Raw genomic sequence first — 22,658 nt, 5'->3', positions numbered from 1 at the left:
GTTTTTGCAATGTGGTCTTTGAAAGTCAGCTGGTCATCAAAGATTACACAAAGATTTCTGACCAGACTTGATGGGGTAATTATTGATGAACCTAACGAGAAGCTGAAATCATGCTGTAGAGTTGGAGTGGCAGGGAAGCAAGGAGCTTAGACATTGCCAGGTTGAGCTGTAGGTGATGCTCTTTTATCCATGCCGAGATGTCCGCCAGGCAGCCTGAGATCCATGCAGCTACCATCATCTGGTTGAAATTAAAGATAGAGCTGTGTGCCATCAGCAGAGCAATGGTAGGGGAAGCCATGTGCTTGTATGATGGGTCCCAGTGACGTATTGTATATGGAGAATACAATACCAAGAATTTGGTTGATGTGCTTTGGATACCTCCCCTCCCTAGGCCACCCTGAAAGACCTACCAGTGAGATAGGATTCAAACCAGGAATCCTGGTGATGCCCAGTGATGAGAGGGTGGACAGGAGGATCTGATGATTCAGTGTCAAAAGTGGCAGATAGATCCAGCAGTTAAAATTAAAACTAATAAAAAACTTTTACATTACCTTTCTTGTCAAAATGAGTTGAGCAATTTAATTTTTTAAATAAATTATATGAAATTCAACTTGATTTTTAAGTCAGTTCAATGTAATTTAAGTTGAAACTATTTGTAAAAAGTGTATTACTGATCTACTATTTAAGCTTCTTTTTCTTCTTCTTCTGAGACAAAATTTTAAAATGTATCTCCTCTTAGAGCTTTCAAGCTACAACCACCAAACTCGGGTCAGACATTCAGACTGGTCTGACACGGGTTGTTATATTTTTTTCTAACTGATCAGATTTAGGATTTTCATTAAACGGACAATCAAATATCCCACAGACTTTCACTTATGGGGTCAAATAAGACTGATAGAATGTTTAGCTGCCTATAACTAACAAAGCTTAATGACTATCATAAACTGTGTCCCAAATGACATACTATACACTAAGCACTTATACCAGAGGTGGGAAAACTACGGCCCCGGGGGTTTTCATTTGGCCCGTGAGGCAGTTGGTCCAAATTATATGTATCTGTACTTTTACTCAAGTACTTGATTTGTGTATTTCGTCCATCACTGATCAAAAATGGCTAGTTTGATGGAGCTGTAGCCTGCAGTGCGGTGGATAACCCCTCATTTACACCGGCGCACCGTTTTTTTTTCCCGGTTATTGAAGTGCATCATCCAGGTATTTAAAGTGCACTTTCTCTTTTTGGAATTTACAGTGTGAACACAATACTCACACTATTTGTACTACAAAACGTCACAGAATAATGCATAAGTATGTGATTTGGGACGCACCTATAGACACCATGCTAAATCATGCTAGCAACATACTAAAACATTTTAGCAATGTGCTATGTGCACAACATGTTAATCATGCCAAAACATGCTAATGCTAATCATGCTAGAAACATGCTAACAACATGCTTATAATGTAAAAACATGCTAGCAACCTGATAATCATGCTAGAAACATGTTAGCAACATGCTAATCATTCCAATAACATGTTACAACATGTTAGCAACATACTAATCATGCTAAAATATGCTAGCAATGTGTGTACAACTTGGTAATAATGTTAACAACATGTTAAATCATGCTAACAATGTGATAAATCAGGCTAGCAACATGCTATCAACATCTAACTAAACTAACTAAACTTTCAAACTTCAAGTTTTTACAACTGCTTCAAACTTTCAGGTTAGGCTTTATCTCAAAGTTTTCAAAGTTTGTTAACAAATTTTACCCTTCTAGTTACATTTAAAAAATTTAGGGAGCAACTGAACTTAAAGTGTCTACTCATGATGTGGAGGAGAGAGCGCTCAGTGCACAGGACGGACATTAGCCGAGCCGATCGACGACAGAAAGATAGAGATGGCGGATAAAAAACAAAAGAGGAAAACGTCTGCGGAACAAAAGAAGGCTTACGATAAGGCAAGAAGTTTTTAAAATTTTGGATCAGCTTTCCAGCGCTGGAGAGAACTCAAGGTGCGGGAAGGCCTGCGTTCTGACACCGAGGTTGCTTTGTTTCTTCTGGATAGGTGAGTAACATTGGTTTTACTTTGTTTCACAGAACTAATATGTGCTGGCTTTTGCTTGAATATGCTCGTGTGTCATGTTCGCTTGTTTGTTCATCTGCAATCGCATTGTCGTTCCCTTCAGCTATGTATGTGTGGGGCGGAGCTATCAAAATAGGGGCAAAACACTTTTGGGGTAGGAGTGTGTTTGTTTTGGGTAATTTGAAATATCAACATTGGCTACCAGAAATCACTTACCCCACCTTTAAGTTTTTATGTTGGACTAAGTGGAAATTTTTTACAGTGTACTAAAGGGTATTTTACTTGCTAAAAGAAAGAATAAACAATCAATCAGGTGACATAAGGCATGTATTGTATTGTGTACAACAGATTTTTCAGTTTTGATCATGTTGATAACGTCTCGGTTATGTACGCAACCCTCGTTCCCTGTTGGAGGGAACGGAGACGTTATGTCGTGACGACATTAGGGGATTTACTTGGGAGCCCCAATCATCTCTGACTTTAAGAGAAAACGCCAATGAAATCTGGCTAGTGAATTTTGCATACCTGAGCTACTCCCCGTGCATACAGGTATAAATAGGCGACAGGTGCATCCACGCCTTCAGCTTTTATGCCGAGGAGCCGAGAACTTGTCCCTGGCAACCAGCGATGGTTCGAGGTTGTGGCATGGGGACATAATGTCTCCGTTCCCTCCATCAGGGAACGAGGGATACGTACGTAACCGAGACGTTCCCTATCTGTCGATCACAACGAGTTATGTCGTGACGACATTAAGGGTCTATGGAAAGCGCCACAACCTGAACCTCGTCACAACCCTATGGTGCAGCAAATGTTGGCAAGCGGCTGCGTGTCAGATAAATGCTACGCAAAGGTCGTAACCTTCCCACCGCCCCAGCGCAAATTCGCTGACCTTGGTACCCGCAGGGACCACAGGTGAGTACATCGCTGCTGGAGATAGCCAAGCCGCTGTTCCTTTCACCACAGAATTTTCTTAACAGAAGGGATTTCGACCTTCATTGAAAGATTGCTTCAAGTCTTTCCTATTTGTTGTTACAGATTGGCAGTAACGATGGGGAAGCGAGCCTTCCGGAAAAGGGCGCTACAAAGGCCACATCCTACCCGTAGGGAGGTACCATGTGGAGACACTGATATGAACTGACCCAGGCCTGGGGCAGTACTACATATGGAATGAGTTTCTGAGGCAGGTTCTACCTGAGAGCAGGGATGATCTGTCAAAGGGAAGACACAGGTTTACCTAGAGGGAAACCTTACCGTGGAAGTATACACATATGGGATTGCCGAAGGGAATCAAGCCATATGGACACCCAGCCCAGTAAAGGGGCTGACCGGAGACCCGGGCAAGCTAACACCGATACTGGGCCTGTTTGGGGTGCTGGAGAATATTCAACCAGGGTTCGCCATCCGGGGAACTTACTGGAGGAGGGAAAATGTGCTTGCATCCCCGGGTGAGGGGGAATGGTGCAGCAAGTGTGACACCGGTCGGCTCTTCCTGCCACTTACCTGTTACCCAACACACGGGAAGAGACTGGCTCAACACGGAGACTGTAAAATCTTGCGAAGGTGTTCGGTGTCGCCCAGCCTGCAGCTCTGCAGATGTCTGCCAGAGAGGTGCTGTGCACCAATGCATAGGAGGAGGCAACACTCTGTGTAGAGTGAGCCCTCACCCCCAGGGGCATGGCTCGCCTTGGGATTGGTATGCCAAGGCGATGGCATCCACTATCCAGTGGGCCAACCTCTGCTTGGAGTCAGCTTTCCCTTTCTGCTGACCTCCGTAGCAAACAGAGAGCTGCTCAGAACTTCTAAAGCTCCAGGTGTGGTCCACGTCCATGCGCAAAGCTCTTACGGGACACAGCAACGCCAAGGCTGGATCTGCCTCCTCCGAGGGCAGTGCTTGCAGGTTCACCACCTGATCGCGAAAAGGCGTGGTGGGAACCTTGGGCATGTATCCAGGCCGGGGTCTCAGGGCAACGTCAGAGTAGGCCGGCCCGAACACAAGGCACTCTTCGCTTACCGAAAATGTTTGGAGGTCCCCGAACCTCTTGATGGAAGTGAGCGTGGACAGGAGTGCTGTCTTAGCAGACAGGAATTTAAGCTCGACTGAATCCAGTGGCTCAAAGGGACCCCTCTGAAGTCCAGTCAGGATGATAGAGAGATCCCAGGAGGGCACCCGGGGTGGCCTAGGAGGATGTAACCTTCTGGCACCCCTCAGGAACCTGACGATGAGATTGTGCTTTCCCAGGGACCAGCCGTCCACTGCATCATGATGTGCTGTGATAGCAGCCACATACACTTTCAAGGTGGAGGGTGACAGCCTACGCTCCAAACCTCCTTGCAGGAAAGAAAGCACTACTCCAATCATGCATCTTCAGGGGTCTTCTCGGCAAGAAGAACCGCAGATTGCGAACAGACTCCACTTGGAGGAGATAGTGGGTGAGTTGTGACATGCGACGTGATCGTAGACAACCCTGCCAGTTGACGTACGCAATGGTCGCAGTGTTGTCCGTACGGATCAACACGTGCTTGCCAAGCGGCAATGGCCGGAACCGCCGCAAGGCTAGTAGCACTGCCAGCAACTCCAGGCACTTGTTGTGCCAAAAGCAGTCGAGGCCCTATCCAGAACCCCGAGGCTGCCTGCCCGTTGCATGTAGCGCACCAGCCCGCACTGCAGCGCAAGCCACGCCCCCAAACTCTGTGCGCGTGGCACCAAAGGGACAATCGACATACTTTTAGGAAATCTGCTCTTTTAGTTGAAGTGCCCAGGGGAATCGCTGGAGACAGGGACACCACTGTTTGCACTGTGACGCCAACCAGAACAGCTTCCAGGCAGAATGATGAAATGGCTTTGTGGAGATCAAACATTATCATCCACTCGGTACCGAAGAAAAATCTGAAGAATGGATGCACCTGTCGCCTATTTATACCTGTGTGCACGGGGAGTGGCACAGGTATGCAAAATCCACTAGCCAAATTTCATTGCCGTTTTCTGTTCAAGTCAGAGATGATTGGGGCTCCCAAGTAAATCCCCTAATGTTGTCATGACATAACTCGTAGTGACTGACAGATAGGGAACTGAGAGGCCTTAGGCCTGGGACACACTAGACAATTTTCAAATCTTAACCGATTTTAAAACCATGGGAGACTACAGACATGAAGACAATTTCAACCGGTCTTTAGCCTTGTAATCCTCTGAACGTTTGTGGCTGCCAAGTTTCAGCTATAAAAGCAAGCAACATCCGGTAGGTGACACTTGCTAACTGTCATTGGCTATGACAGGTATTGATCGGGAGCAGTTAAATAGTTATAATGACACCACACAATAGAGGATTCTTTGGATGAAAAAATCGCTTGCGACAAGCCTTGAATCGGGCAACACATCCCTGATCATTCGGGGGTGCAAATCAGACTAAAAATTGGCCTTAAAATCTTCATGTGTGGAAAGCCTTCAAATTTGCATATCAAATATGATACAGTAAATTTTATAGGGTTAAATAAGTAACCATGCTTAGGCTACAGTAATGCATATGGGGCAAAAAATAGGAATTCATTAAACATGAAAATATATTCTGTTTTGAAACTATAACCATGAGATTTAACTGTGATAAAATCATGATAAAAAGTTGTCTATGCAAAGTTATATTGCTAATTAGATAGACTTTCAAATATTCTAGCACAATAGTCTTATCATCGATTGAGAACCTCTCTGTTTGCAAACCACTCTCCAATCAGAGAGCATCTTAATTAATTTTTGGTTTAAATTTATTTGGTAATATCTTGCGCTTTTCTATTGGTGCTCAAGCCCCAGAGTACCTTCAGCATCGGCGCCTATGATTGGAATTACTGCTCCAATTGATAGATGCTGTCAATAAGGTTATTTCATCCAAAAATGAAAATGCCATCATTTACTCATCCTTGTTTTATTCCAAACCCATAAGAAGGTATTTCTAATATTCTTTTGTCCATCCATTGAAGCTCCAAATGTGCATGAGTAAACTAATAGTTAAAACATTTAATATAGACCTCCTTTGTGATACTGCCAGAAACAATTTTGTGGACTTGATGATGTAAAACCATGACCTTGTATTTTACTGCGCAGGATCACTCAAACAATTCTTAACCATTTTCTTCCTAAAGCTTTCGACCATTAGAGAGAAACTCAAGTAGTTGTGGAGTTGAGCTGTTGAAAGCAGATGGTTAGCCAAAAAATAAAAAATAAATAAATAAAATAAATAAATAAATAAATAAAAATGTTAAGCTACATAGTTGCTGCATGACAACATTTCAAAAACGTTATTTTATTTTTTTTTCTTTTTCTTTTTGTAAAGAGTTCTATTCCACTGGCACTGAGTGACGTCAATGTAGCCAATTTGTCTTTGTTGCTGTCTCATATCTGGTTCTATGCAGACAGTGCTTTCAGAGGGTCAAGATATATGTCTGCTCTTTTCCTTGCATTCCTTTGAAATAATGGCTTGAGGATAATATTAAATAAATTGTCAAAGAAATAGACTCATAATAATATTCTTCAGGTATAAAATTAGTGGTTATTTTGGGATTTTGCAGATAAATACCTTGCAAAATATGTTTTGTGTGCCATTAAAGAAACACATTGCAATTTTATTGGCTTGATTGCCATCAGACTGCTATTTCATTTTGTCAGCACTGGCTGGGTTGTTCTGTCATTTTGACATATCTGTTGAAGCAGAAAACTGTGAAGATGGAATTATCTCACAGAGCTGTCATCGCAGCTGAACCGCAGCTGGGGCAGATGCACTGTAACCTCAAACAGATCTGATCTAATCACATACACTCACATTTACAGCACTGGTTACATACTAACAGTCTTAAATATAACTGACCCCTGAGCTGTTGATGTACTTGTTATTTTGGCACACAATTTTCATCCAAAAGAACTCCCTTTAATTGCAGGGTCAGTTCCCCTGTAGGAGCCTAGAAGGGTTGTTTGCTAGTATGAAGGAGTGGAATGAATTCTAAACACATTTTAGGCTGGGCCATGGGCCAAGCTTTGATGTTTGTCCAACAACACATAAGGGGGCCAAGCATATGATCTTCCTTTAAAATAATAAAATGTGATACTTTGCATAAACTCTTCTCTGGACACCAAACATCCTGTTATGCTCTTTTCTTGTATTTAAAAGCACATTAGAACCTTAGAAGTCCTTACACAATACATATTCAGTCACTTTAATTTGAAATCCTCCCGCAAAAGTGCAAAAAACAAAGCAAATGAGTTTATTTACATTGTTAATGTGTTTACATGGCTCAACCCCCTCATCTGCATTTATGTGGGACTTGTGAGACAATATTAAATAAATAAACAAACAAATGGGGGATCCATCTTCTCATGGGTCATGAATATGTAATTTAATCAATTGTAAAATCCAGGTCACAGCATTCTCATCTGTAGGTCTTGACACAACAGGTTAAAGGACAGGAAGGCCATCGGAGAAGATGATTAATGTTAGCTTTATGTTTTTGATGTGTTGGAAGGCTCTCAAAGAAATATCATCTGCTGAAGTCAGCAGACATTATAATAGCCCATGATTACTGAATGACTGACCTCTCACTTTCTCAAGAGGCAGCTTGCATTATATGATTGATTCAAATAAGCGTATTTCCTCATTCATGATTTAGCTCATCACGGTTTACTGGATATTTATACATTTTTGTCTGTGTTTTATAATCTGTAAAATCACTCTCTCATTTAGCTTGCTGCTGTAATAAACATGGTGCATTTTTTGTCTGCAGAAAATCAGTGGAAGTACTTTGAAGTATCTCAAGGCCGATACTTCAGACAACTGAGATATGTCAACAATTAGCAGCATGTTGATATGACTTTCCTTCAAAAATTAATGGGCCATGTAATTTGACCATGCTTTGCTGTTTGTGTAACACTGGAGTGTTTTTGCCCTTGCAAAACACCATCAAATTATTAACCCTTACTTTCAATAATGCATAGTTATTGCAGTATCCTTTCATAGGCAATCAATTATTCAACACAGTTCTGTTCCTATTGCTCAAGTTTCTTAGTGGTGGCTGTTGTCATATCAGCACAAGTGAAAATATTGGTGCCTTGAAGCTTTGCAAATTTAAAAGCACAACCACAACTACATAAGAAGACAGAATTGGGACGTGAATAATGATTTCTCCAAGGTGATATCAAGCAGAAGACAGCAGAGATCCTCCGGCGCCATTGTCTCATTGTTTCCTTTGTTACAGTGCAGATACATAGTGTCACCTGTTTCTTCACTTGGCCCATCAAAACTTTTGCACTTTCAAACATTAAACAAAAAAGTTAACTAGAAAGAAACATGTGTTTATAATGCTTCAGAAAACCCCACACTGTAGGTCTCTATTAATTTGTCTGTACAATACAAATTTTATATTATATATCATATACAGATGTTAAATAAAAACATCCTTAGTTGGAAACATTGTCTGGTGGGCTGTGCGTGTGTTTGAATCTGGTTTGCGCTCCAAGGTCACACTGTTTCTAGTCTCTTTTCTGACTGTCCCTGTCTATAAATTGGCAAGAAAGGGCAAAAATATAACCTTGAACAAAACTTCTACTGGCTTCTGCCGGCTTGCTTTGTTCCAAATGTGCTTTGGATTCAATGAGGAACTTCCTGATTAATCTTATTTCAGATTCTGACGAGTCTTAGAAAACAGATGTGGAAAGACAATTTGGAAAGCCATTATTTGAACAGGTGGCTAATATTTTGGAGTCTTCACTAACACTGCTATGGCTGGCTTTCACAGCATTTCTCCAGTCTCAATTTATTTTCCACTATGCGTGTCAGCCACAACCCCCCTACAATATTAAGGCAAGGCTGCAATAGGTGAAAATAGTATTATCTTCCATCTCCGCTATCATTCTTTCCCGGTCTGTGTTTGTGTGATTATCTTCATCTCACATATATTTTCTTCTTTGTCATGAGCATCCCTTTGTCCCCCCCCTTTTTTAGAGAGTAGTAAACAAACACGTAAAAGACTAGGGGGGAATTCACTAAGAATAAATTGTGCCCTCTGATAGGGTCACTTAAATGAATTTTAGGCTGGGCCATGGGCCAAGCTTTGATGTTTGTCCAACAACACATAAGGGGGCCAAGCATATGCTCTTCCTTTAAAATAATAAAATGTGATACTTTGCATAAACTCTTCTCTGGACACCAAACATCCTGTTATGCTCTTTTCTTGTATTTAAAAGCACATTAGAACCTTAGAAGTCCTTACACAATACATATTCAGTCACTTTAATTTGAAATCCTCCCGCAAAAGTGCAAAAAACAAAGCAAATGAGTTTATTTACATTGTTAATGTGTTTACATGGCTCAACCCCCTCATCTGCATTTATGTGGGACTTGTGAGACAATATTAAATAAATAAACAAACAAATGGGGGATCCATCTTCTCATGGGTCATGAATATGTAATTTAATCAATTGTAAAATCCAGGTCACAGCATTCTCATCTGTAGGTCTTGACACAACAGGTTAAAGGACAGGAAGGCCATCGGAGAAGATGATTAATGTTAGCTTTATGTTTTTGATGTGTTGGAAGGCTCTCAAAGAAATATCATCTGCTGAAGTCAGCAGACATTATAATAGCCCATGATTACTGAATGACTGACCTCTCACTTTCTCAAGAGGCAGCTTGCATTATATGATTGATTCAAATAAGCGTATTTCCTCATTCATGATTTAGCTCATCACGGTTTACTGGATATTTATACATTTTTGTCTGTGTTTTATAATCTGTAAAATCACTCTCTCATTTAGCTTGCTGCTGTAATAAACATGGTGCATTTTTTGTCTGCAGAAAATCAGTGGAAGTACTTTGAAGTATCTCAAGGCCGATACTTCAGACAACTGAGATATGTCAACAATTAGCAGCATGTTGATATGACTTTCCTTCAAAAATTAATGGGCCATGTAATTTGACCATGCTTTGCTGTTTGTGTAACACTGGAGTGTTTTTGCCCTTGCAAAACACCATCAAATTATTAACCCTCACTTTCAATAATGCATAGTTATTGCAGTATCCTTTCATAGGCAATCAATTATTCAACACAGTTCTGTTCCTATTGCTCAAGTTTCTTAGTGGTGGCTGTTGTCATATCAGCACAAGTGAAAATATTGGTGCCTTGAAGCTTTGCAAATTTAAAAGCACAACCACAACTACATAAGAAGACAGAATTGGGACGTGAATAATGATTTCTCCAAGGTGATATCAAGCAGAAGACAGCAGAGATCCTCCGGCGCCATTGTCTCATTGTTTTCTTTGTTACAGTGCAGATACATAGTGTCACCTGTTTCTTCACTTGGCCCATCAAAACTTTTGCACTTTCAAACATTAAACAAAAAAGTTAACTAGAAAGAAACATGTGTTTATAATGCTTCAGAAAACCCCACACTGTAGGTCTCTATTAATTTGTCTGTACAATACAAATTTTATATTATATATCATATACAGATGTTAAATAAAAACATCCTTAGTTGGAAACATTGTCTGGTGGGCTGTGCGTGTGTTTGAATCTGGTTTGCGCTCCAAGGTCACACTGTTTCTAGTCTCTTTTCTGACTGTCCCTGTCTATAAATTGGCAAGAAAGGGCAAAAATATAACCTTGAACAAAACTTCTACTGGCTTCTGCCGGCTTGCTTTGTTCCAAATGTGCTTTGGATTCAATGAGGAACTTCCTGATTAATCTTATTTCAGATTCTGACGAGTCTTAGAAAACAGATGTGGAAAGACAATTTGGAAAGCCATTATTTGAACAGGTGGCTAATATTTTGGAGTCTTCACTAACACTGCTATGGCTGGCTTTCACAGCATTTCTCCAGTCTCAATTTATTTTCCACTATGCGTGTCAGCCACAACCCCCCTACAATATTAAGGCAAGGCTGCAATAGGTGAAAATAGTATTATCTTCCATCTCCGCTATCATTCTTTCCCGGTCTGTGTTTGTGTGATTATCTTCATCTCACATATATTTTCTTCTTTGTCATGAGCATCCCTTTGTCCCCCCCCTTTTTTAGAGAGTAGTAAACAAACACGTAAAAGACTAGGGGGGAATTCACTAAGAATAAATTGTGCCCTCTGATAGGGTCACTTAAATGAGCTGTCTGCATTGTTTCAGTAACCTGTTCTGTACAGGAATAATGCTAGTAACATAATGGCAAAAACAAAACAAAAACAATGCTGAACACAATTATTACAGCACAGTTCCACTACATGGTTTCTTGCAGACTGGATCAGAGTTCTAGATTATGGAAATTGCAGCAGACTACTATGAATTGGCATACTTTATTGGGAATCTACAGCATAACTCAACCACTGCAGCTCAGTTCTTTTAAAATCATTAAATGATTTTGACTACACTTTGTTTGGGTTATAATCATTTATATTTACAATCGTTTATATATACTTTTATATTTACAGTTATACTTTAGAATTTTATTTTATTTTTGGGGGATTGTTTTTGTTTGTTACCATAGCAATACCTGGCAACACTGCAATGCCGGCACTTAAACAGACAATAATACAATTTAAAAAAGCCCATAGAGAGCACAGGCACATTATTGCTGATAGGATATCACATTCTATAAGACAAACACAATGATCATTATAATAGTATCTGTGAAAAAAACAGTATCAATGCCATCTACGAGAGTAGCATAATAACACTAGAACAGAGATTTGTAGAACAAGTAGGCTACACAAAGAAATATGCAAAATATGCAGACACTGTCTACGAAGAAGGCTATATTATATCATTCAGTTTTAGTATTTAACCTTTTACAAAGTCTTGCTAAAACATTCATAAGAGCACTAGACAAAGTCACATAGCAATGCTTACTAATGAAAAGTATCAGTAATAAGTGTTGTTGCATAAATAATAAACAAATAATAAAATTATTCACCCCTAACAGAAAATAAAGTACTAACAAATTTTGATGCAGTAAATACAGTCTAATTTAACAATGTCGCCTCTGGCTTGCTTAGTTGGGGACACTTCATTTCCAGCGATATCGTTGACTTGATTGCAAATTATTGCAAAGATACTATTTAAACTGAACTGATGATGACATCACTGAATTCAATGATGAACTGCCTTTAACTGAAAATTGAGTGTTTACTATTATCATTTTGCATTATTGACACAATATTTTCCTAATTAATGCTGTACAGTTGCTTTGACACAATCTGTATTGTTAAAAGCGCTATATAAATAAAGGTGACTTGACTTGACTTGTATCATCTGCTTTCTTGTGTCAGCCAGTAATGTCAGTAATGTTCACTTTTGTGAATAAACACATTCTATAAACTTTTTTTTTTTTTTGCATAGAAAGGACGCAACAATAAGAGTGACTAAAGTGACAAACTGTTTAGTGAATGAACCCCTATATCTTCACCAACAAGAAATATCTGTTGTCAGTCATTGACAAAGAAATTAGGCATATGCACATGCTTAAAACTAGATTGACATGATAGTGGCTTTGACGTTTTTGATAGCGATCCAGTATCCCAGGGGAGAAGGTGTTTTCGCTTGACTGCTCTCATCTATCACTGCAGTCCAAAATGAGATTTGAAAAAGTGCTTCTGTGGAATGGTGAACAAAGGAGCCCATATCATTGCTATTCTATAAAGGAGGGCGACTCGCCTTCCTCATTCTTTTCTTGTTTCTTTACACTTGGATGCCTAAAACAGCATTTCTCCCAGAAAAGTGGCAAGTGTGGCACTGTGAGTAACATTATGTGGAAGCATACTTAAAAAGAAATGGGACGTCAAAGTCACTTCTATCCTTTGTTGAATGGAGCATTTATTTAAGGAGTTCCGTATGAAAAAGTCTCATATGCGTACTTAAAAAAAGAGAAAAGTAATACAACTTTTATGCAAATGACATGCAGTCCCATAACACTTGTCATGCCGAGCACAAGGATGATGTGGCATATAATGTATTGGCCACATTATATCTAGATATTGTCTAGAGCCAATGCAGACTGTCATTGTTATGAAACAGTGTTTACCTATACAAGACCAAAATGCTGAGCAGTGTTTTCCTGAGAAGTTCTGAATCACTGCAAGAAGTGACACCTGATGAAGCTGGTGCAAAGGCAGGCATACCCCCACCCCCAAAATATCAGCCTTGTGCGCCCCCATTCCTGGTCGCTTTTTATCCTGGGTTCATATTTATAGTTTTCAGACTGTGACAGCTCTTCAAGGTTACTTGCATGCTCTTAAAGTTTCGGTACACAGGCATGCAAGCACATTCAGAGCTTCTTTCCGATTCAAAAGGGTTCTCAGTGGAATGACTGAGGAACCATGCCAAGCCAAGATATGCATGCTATATCAAAAATGCACAACACCACACATGGTGTGGAATATAAACAATCCATTCTTACTCCCAAGGCATCAAAAACTGAACCACTATTAAGACACTAAAGGTACCCCATGTGATGCATGTCCAAGCTCCTGTGTTTACAATATGTGATTTGCTTTATATGTGAATAAAAATCTGAATTAAATCTGTTCATCATATAAAGCAATCATATATTTGGAATAAACTGCTTGATGCACACAAAGCAATTGTTTAACCCTCGAAAGACTTGAAATATTTGTACTTTTTGAATTGTGACATATCATTTTTATGTTGTTTTATGTTGACAAATGGTTAGATCTAGGGGTAAGGTCGGGTTTGGTGCTCAAAAATACCTAAATAGTAAATAATGTAAATATAATTTTTTTGTGGCTGTTCAAATCATACCTATTTCATCGATTGTTCTTAGTTCACTGATATAGCAACACCATTAGCGCCTTAATAGTGATGCTAAAGGCGTTTGATCATGCTTCAGGTTTTGATGCCTTGAGAGTAAGAACAGTTTGATATAAACAGACCTCATTAATAAAAACAAAAATGTCTGAATAACTGAAATAATAAATGAACAAAATGAATCTAAGATGCTCTGAAGATTTGCAGTGCATCCCTGTACAACACTTGATGAATGGCAAGTTATGGCAAAATAAAAACAAAACGAATGTCTTCTACTAGCAGAGATAAAGTTAGGAGGCGGCTAAATGTGATACAGTTTTTCTTTTTTTTTAAATGTAACTGCTTTATGTTTTCTGCTTGGCTCTCATTGAGAATGTGTTAGCCTCTGGCTGTCATTTCTCTGTGCTTGTACTGTATCTTCTCAACACCCTGGCTAGCTCTGTGTTTGAGCGTCTCACATGAAGAGCTAAGAAGATTAAGACTGTGCTTTGAGGGCTTATAGCAGCATTAGAAGGTCTGAGCCATGTGAGGGAGTCACCCTTTAACACCAAAAGCATATCCCACCATTTGATCTCAAAAGAGCCAACAAGTGACCCTATCTACTACTTCTTGGTCAATCTCTTTCGTTGTGTAATCACTCAACAGAACCGTGGGGGGCAATTCTTGAATCGTAATCCCAAGAGACACTTACGAAGGTCTTAGCTCAATAGGGTTAAAGAGCGTTGTGCCTGTGAGGTAACTTAAAATGTAGATAGTGTTATTTATTTATTTGTACTTGAACAAAAGGCTTTTGAACAAAAGATTTATAGAAAACTGTACATGTTGTGTGGCTATTAGGGTTCAAAAATTGTGTGTGATTTCGAATGAATTGCTGCTCTGTCTGGTATGATGACCTGGCCGAGAACATTTGATAGAGTCATTCAGTAGCATCACTGTCCCAAACCAAAGCCAAAACCTGTGACAGAGCCTCAGGCGTACCTTTTAGATTCAATCACATGCTTGGCCTTCACAGATGTAAGCAGTGATTTGGATGCCCGTCACACCGCATATCTGCTCCTGAGTGAAGTCTCAAAAAACATTTTTGAGACTGGATTCACAGTGTCTGTCATTCGAATCTAAACCCATGACGCTCTTATTAATGAATGCCGCTCTAAAATGTTTTGGATTACATTGTTGTGATTGTATATTAATCTGCCTGATTTTCTTTTTTTTTAAACATTGTTCTGGGGTGGTTTAGTGTTATTTATTTATTTGTACTTGAACAAAAGGCTTTTGAACAAAAGATTTATAGAAAACTGTACATGTTGTGTGGCTATTAGGGTTCAAAAATCAGATTTTGGTGTGATTTCGAATGAATTGCTGCTCTGTCTGGTATGATGACCTGACCGAGAACATTTGATAGAGTCATTCAGTAGCATCACTGTCCCAAACCAAAGCCAAAACCTGTGACAGAGCCTCAGGCGTACCTTTTAGATTCAATCACATGCTTGGCCTTCACAGATGTAAGCAGTGATTTGGATGCCCGTCACACCGCATATCTGCTCCTGAGTGAAGTCTCAAAAAACATTTTTGAGACTGGATTCACAGTGTCTGTCATTCGAATCTAAACCCATGACGCTCTTATTAATGAATGCCGCTCTAAAATGTTTTGGATTACATTGTTGTGATTGTATATTAATCTGCCTGATTTTCTTTTTTTTTAAACATTGTTCTGGGGTGGTTTAACATACGTAATCATGTATAATGTTGGTGCATTATATTAGCATACTATATTCTTATGTGCCTAGTATGCAGTGATCAGACTAATGCACTTTATGTAATTCATACAGTATTGTGCATTGGAGACACGTGCCCTGTTAGGTCTCTGACAAGCCACTTCAAGTGGTTTAAAGGGCTCAGATAAGAGATAAAAATAAAGTGGCCTCTTCAATACAAAAAGAGCATGTATTTAAGCAAGCTGTAGGATTTGTGATGCCACAAATACATTTGCATGTGACTGCCTCTAGAGCAGGAGTGTCCAAATTTTAGCTTCAACTAGCCTCAACAGACCTGCCTGGATGTTTCTATGTCTAGTAAGCCCTTGATTAGCTGGATCAGGTGTGTTTAATTGGGGTTGGAGCTAAACTCTGCAGGACAGTGGTCCTCCAGCACTGAGATTGACCACCCCTGCTTTAGAGCAAAACATTAATAAATCTTTTTACAAACATTACACACTGTGACGCCAAAATATTATGACCAGTCACAGGTGAAGAGAATATTGTTGATCATCTCCTAACAAATATTAAGGTCTGAGCAGATTAGATGGTAAGCAACCAATCAGTTCTCAGTAATCAGTGTGTCTGAGCGATTTTGACAAGGGCCAACATTTTATTGCAAGGTCACTGGCTCATCTCTGGAATGGCAAGGCTTGTGGTTGACTCCTAGTCAGCAGTGGTGAGAATTTACCAACAGTGGTCCAAGGGACAAACCACAAACTGGTGACAGGGTGTTGGTCACCCAAAGATTATTGATGCATAAGGGCAATGAAGGCTATCTTGTCTGGTCCGAGCCAACAGATGGTCTACTGTGGTCATAATGTTTTGGCTGATTGGTATAAGTGAACTTCAAGAAACTTTAAAAATCAATCCATCAATCAATCGATCAATCAATCAATCAATCCATAAAATTACCCTTTTTAAATGGTTAGAATAGAGCAGTTAGCCGCTGCTGGTAGATACCTTAATTATGCCATCTGGTTCCATTTTGACATTTTTTTTTACATTGAATACATATTAATTATATACATATAACTGAAAATATTAATGTAAACAACACCACACAAGCATGAGTCTTGTTATTTCAGCATATCAGCATGGCTGCATGTTTTTGTGGTACAGGTTATACAACCTTACAGTGACTGAACTTACTGAACCACTTGCTAGAGTTTAAGAGTACTCTCCTTATTGAGAAATTTTAAGATATTACAATATGTGACATAATTAATCACCCTCATAACAAAAATAAGAGGCTTTGGGATATGGGTGAGAGCTCCCTTGATGGTTTCTACACAATTCTTATACCTAAAGGCCCCTATTATCCAATGACCAGCTTATCAGTTCTGCAGTACGGGGAGAAAAAATAATTTGAGAGGATTAACTTTCATAAGTGTCCTTTGGCACTTGACGGAATATCTCCTGCATTTTAAGTGTTTCTTACAATAGCCGCTGCTCAAGGTTTTTTTAAATAAAAAAGAAGGCAAAGTAATTTCATTATGCAGATCTATATTCAATATTCTCTATAATAGCAGAAGATTAGTGAGACAGGGTTAGCATCTATTACCTTAGAGATTCAAGCAGCAGAATTGACCTCTATGGCTCAACAGCATTAATCAGCAGTTCTCAGGTCAGTCAGAGTGTAAAATGGCATTGGCTACATATTTACACTTCCAAGGGCTGTCTTGAGATGAATTAAGATGCTTTAGTCAGTGCTGAACTTTTCATACATTGGGCAATCTTTTTACATTAAATATTTAACCAAAAAGTTGGGTTAGTCCATATTTGACCCAAAGTTGGGTTGAAACAACCCAGCATTTTTTAGAGTGTACTGATGAAGCGACTAGGGTGAGGGATAAAACACCTAGAATATACAAAAAAAAAAAGTCAATTTTACAATAACACAAACCAATTATTTACTGATTAAAAGTACTATCAGGCTAGAGCTATGGCCTGGTAAGCATCTAAACATGAAGATAAAGAATGTTAAAAGCTACTTTTTACAATCTTTTACTTATTTACACTTTTGAGCATCTCTCTTCCATTACAAATGACAAATAATGGATTTCGTTTGACTTCGTTATATGTTTTTTCACTGTTTTCTGATTGTAATCCAGAAAACCTTGGAAAACTCTGAAGCAGTCTTTTGTCACTTAATATACAAGCATCGCTCCATTTTCAGTAGAAAACATTGATGTCCTCCAGATACCTGTATCCTTGTATGCCTGTGTCCCTGTTTTGTGCATCAAATATGTATAAAACCCCATAGGAATGAATGACCCTGTACAATGCAATGTCAGTTTAGATTTGGTACACTACCTCGGATGTCCCTATTGTGATCCAAGCCATATGGGCCTGAGGGACAGCAAGGGGGAAATTAAGGGATGAGAGCAGCTGTTTTCTGCAAGTTTTGAGCATTCCTTACATCCTGTTCCGAGCCATGAGCTATTCATTAGTGCAATGACACTTTACTGAATGTCTTTGGCTTGGTTCAGACAGAATGCTGTCATGTGCTGTAACTGGATTACTGAAGCAGCAAGCCATCCAAGACGCAAAGTGAAAGTGGGCAGACTGTGCCATCTCCATGGCAACTGTGTGGTCTAATAGGGGCGGCTGAGGAAGGTTGGAAAGGAGTGAGAGAGAGAGAGAGAGAGAAAGAGAGAGAGAGAAACAGTGCTCTGAAGAAAAACAACTTTCTATGTGGCAGCAGGACTACATCATGAATTTGACAAAACATGTTAATAAGAAAATTAGTGTTCAGTTAATAAATGCATATGCTGAAATGAGATGAGATGAGTAAGTGAATGCATCTTTTCACAGTGAATCCATATTGTCCATGCATAAATATGGACGATGCCTATTTCAGTCATTAATATGTATTGAAAAAATAAAAAAAATCTAATGGCCAGATAATGGAATAGTTTCTCCTCTCATTGAATTAATGGTTTGATTAAAATTAACAGCCAGATCTTTGGTACAAATTAACAAGGCAACTATTTTAATTACATTTATCTTTTCATCATGATTGTTTTATTTACACTTCGCAGAAGTGTTGATACAAGGCTTTAGCACTTAAAGTGTGCACTTCAATCAATGTCCATTTCACTATCTGCAGCATTTATCTGAAAAATCTTTAGCTCATACAATGAACAATAAACTTTCAGCTTGCAATTCATATAGTGTGCTTGAAACAACATTACATAGCATTGAAACAGCTTTAACAGTTAAGCAACATAGAAACTCTTTTTTAGTAATTTTTTTTATGCATGAAAATTGCTTATACGAACCAGGCAAATTAATTTCAAATAGCAATTATGTTACTGCATGTAACAGTGGTGAGGCCAGAAATTTTAACGTGAGTGGACCTTGGTGAAATAGGGTGGAGTGCCTACTCTCAAGCTAAAGTACATAATTTTACAATACATGAGATAAAAATAGGGATGCATATATTGACGGCTAAAAACAGCATTATCAGATTTTGGCTGAAAAAGAAAAAGGTAAAAAAAAAAAAAAAGCCAAAAATATATGCTAAATAAAAAATACAAATATGACTTTAATTGAAAATGTGATCGATTAAGCATCATGCATAGCAGATTGTCTTGTGTCATATATTGTTGGAAAGGTCTCAACTAGCAGAATATAATAAGTACCGTATTGACCCGAATATAAGACGATGTTTTTTTCTTGGAAATACATCTGAAATGAAGTGTTATAGAGCTCCAGGGCTACTGGTCAGGCCCCAAAAATAGGCCTCATGTCGAGGGAGCACCTGTTCTGTGGAAATATGAGCTCGGTGAGATTGCTACTCAGAGTGACTCGAGTGCTAATAATCAACAATCACACTTCCGTCACTATAATAACAGTTATTAACGGGGCCAACAACCTTTAATGTTTGGATACGAGTGAGAGTTTCATGTAAAGGTTTGCCCTTGGACCTGAGAGAGAGTTGATGAGATTATTTTGCATAAATGAATGTTAAGCGATTTCCACCCAGTCGTGTCTGACTAGCATTTGCTTTAACGGTGAAAGGACTCTCTCTCAGTGCTCACTTTGAGCTTTAGTGTGAGTTTTTCTTTGAAAAAGAGGCCCGTCATTCTCTGTTTCTCTCTCTCTCATGTAAAACCTTTCTGGCGGTCAGTCAGGCTTTTGTGTCAGTATAATGTTGAAGTCAAAGACTCGCAGAAAAGCTAAACACATTGACCTTTTAATCTGACAGGGAGGATGGCACACGCACACACACTCTCGCTCGCTTTCGCACATCTACGCCGTCTTTTTGCATGAAATTTCCACAAATTTCTTGAAGACACTGCAGATACAATAAGACCGTATTACAGCATTTCCTAATTAGCCACAGCACATTTCTTAATTTCCCAACATACCGTATTGACCCGACTATAAGACGATGTTTTTTTCTTGGAAATACATCTGAAAAAACGCGGTCGTCTTATATTCAGGGTCTAGACTTTGACATGTCAATAATACACCCACAACAATAGGTGGCGCCAAATATGCATAAAACGAGTGTGCCATGAAATACGTAATGTAATGCGTGTTGTAAAGATCGCGAGTAAAAACAAAAGAAAAAGAAAAGCTTACATCTGCATGAGTCGTGACTGTCACGTTAGCCTGATGGCACCAAACTCCCTTTGTGATTTTAAAACGTAAGACAGTACCAAGATTTGACGACTACAGTAAGATTTAACTTCTACTGTTAATAAGATTTTGGTAGGCTACTATTAGATGGATAGCCTAATGTCCTAATTCAGATGGGCTACCTGTTTTTTTTTTTTTTAAATGGTATATCAAAAAGTTTATATTTTTTAAATGTGATTGTTGGTACATTTTACCAGTTTTTACCATACTTTCAAAACAAAACTTAAAATAGGAAAAATATGCAATATGAAAATAATTGAAGACAAAATGTGTTTTACTGAGAAAAAAACAAGATTTGGTTTTTAAAAAGCCTTTTTCCAAAAGGTACATCTGGAAAAAGGGGGGTCAGGGCCGTCTTATATTCGGACCAATACGGTATAATTGTTTTAGGTACAGACCAAAAAATGGCAAGTACGTGTAAACAGTATACACTTTCCAAAAGGTACATCTGGAAAAAGGGGGGTCGTCTTATAATCAGGGCCGTCTTATATTCGGGCCAATACGGTATAATTGTTTTAGGTACAGACCAAAAAATGGCAAGTACGTGTAAACAGTATACAAATGCAGCATTCAGGCCACATTTTGGTATGTAGAGTCACAAAACATTACTAACTTGTAGTGAATCACGTATATATTTTTTTTAGAGCAGGTGTTCTCACCTGTGTTTCCCACCATCATTTGAAAACTTCAGGGAATTCAACCAATAGAAAATACTATTAAAATGATAATTTGAAGAATAATTTATATTAAACACTTTTATATTATCTGGATTTCTATTAATACAATACATAATATTAATACAATGCACGACAGCTGTCTGAGGTCTCCTAGTGGTTTCCATTATGTTCAGTTTAGTATCATGTGATTTAATTTACAATAAAACAAAAGAAAACAAAAATGCCTTCTTGTGTCTTGTGTTACATAATGAAATTGAACAATCGAATTTCCGATTAATTTTCAGGTAATTATTGTTTGTGGATTAGAACGTGTGCAATGGATTGTTGGTGATTGAAGGACGCAAAGGATACACCTGATGCATCCTTCAGAACAGGCCAAATGAAGGAGGCAAAACAAATACTACCTTCCAAGCATCCTACAAATTGAGATGTCCTGGAATGGGGCTTGATGACATGGCAGGCGATATATGCATCTTTACTGGGATGTAGTCTTTTGCTTGAGAAGCACCCTATATCTCAGCTATGGTGGGTGGATATAGTGATTAGATAAGCACTCCTTGACTTGGATCTTATTACTTCTTATTGTTTATGCAACTAGTTTGTATACACATGTATTTGAATGATTATTGTCATGTATGCATGATTTTTCTTCTTTCCCACAAACAAACACATTTTATTAGGTGGATGAATTGTGAATCTAAGTGGCACAGTGGCCAGTGGCACCCTAGCCCTTATTTAGCCTCACCACTGGCATGTAATTGTACACTAAGGTTATTTTTGAAATTAAATATTTGCTTGCTAAGTACAATACACAAGCAACTGAGCAGCCATTATGCCAGTATACAGTAAATGTTTAAAACAGTAGTATACTACATTGTTGTCACGTGACTTATTGACATTACATGCCAGATATATTCAGTTTTTATATATATATCAACTCGGAAATAAAAATGGTTCTTTCGCAATTTTTTATAAAGTTTGTAGAGTCTGATAATGAAATGTTAAAAACTCATAATTTCCTTGTATTTCCTTGCATTTTTTAACTTCACTGTGTTGAAGCCGCATAGAACTATACAGTTCTCATGAGTCCCTTTCAGACCCTTGAATTTCTGCTAGATTCCATTCTTAAGAGAGGCCGACTGACTGACATACCACATGTTCCAAATGGTTGGTATGTTAGATAAGGGGATGTGCCTCTGCCTAAATTTCTGCAGAACTTCAAAAACATACCTGTATATACAATCGGCCATATCTGGCCATATTTAATTTTTGACAGAAATGAAAATGAGGCTGTGAGGGATAGAAGTGCATGCAGTGTACAATTGTTAACTTTTAATTACATTAAAATTGAACTTGAAAATGTTACTCTTTTCTAGGGCTGTCATCGTTAACGCGTTAACGCATGCGATTAATTTTACAATCCTTAACGCGTTAAAATAATTTAACGAAATTAATGCAAAATTACTGAAGCACAATTTCTATTCTAACCCTTTAACCCAATTTTGCTACTCTGCTTGCGATTAGATCATTTTAAGCTGCTAAACTCCGGGAAAGTTTTCAGTCCAATGGTCCAGTAAGCGAATGCATTCAAACAATCCGTCCAAAACAGCGCTAACAGACTGCAGAGACTGCAGAGAGAACAGAGACTCGTGTTGTGTTTTAAGTGAATTATTCATTCCAGTGTGTTTCGCTTTAAAACACGAGCTC

The sequence above is a fragment of the Sinocyclocheilus rhinocerous genome, unplaced genomic scaffold (assembly GCF_001515625.1).
Source record: "Sinocyclocheilus rhinocerous isolate Xijiao unplaced genomic scaffold, SAMN03320098_v1.1 scaffold322, whole genome shotgun sequence".
Classification (NCBI taxonomy): Eukaryota; Metazoa; Chordata; class Actinopteri; order Cypriniformes; family Cyprinidae; genus Sinocyclocheilus; species Sinocyclocheilus rhinocerous.
This window is presented reverse-complemented; position numbering follows the sequence as displayed.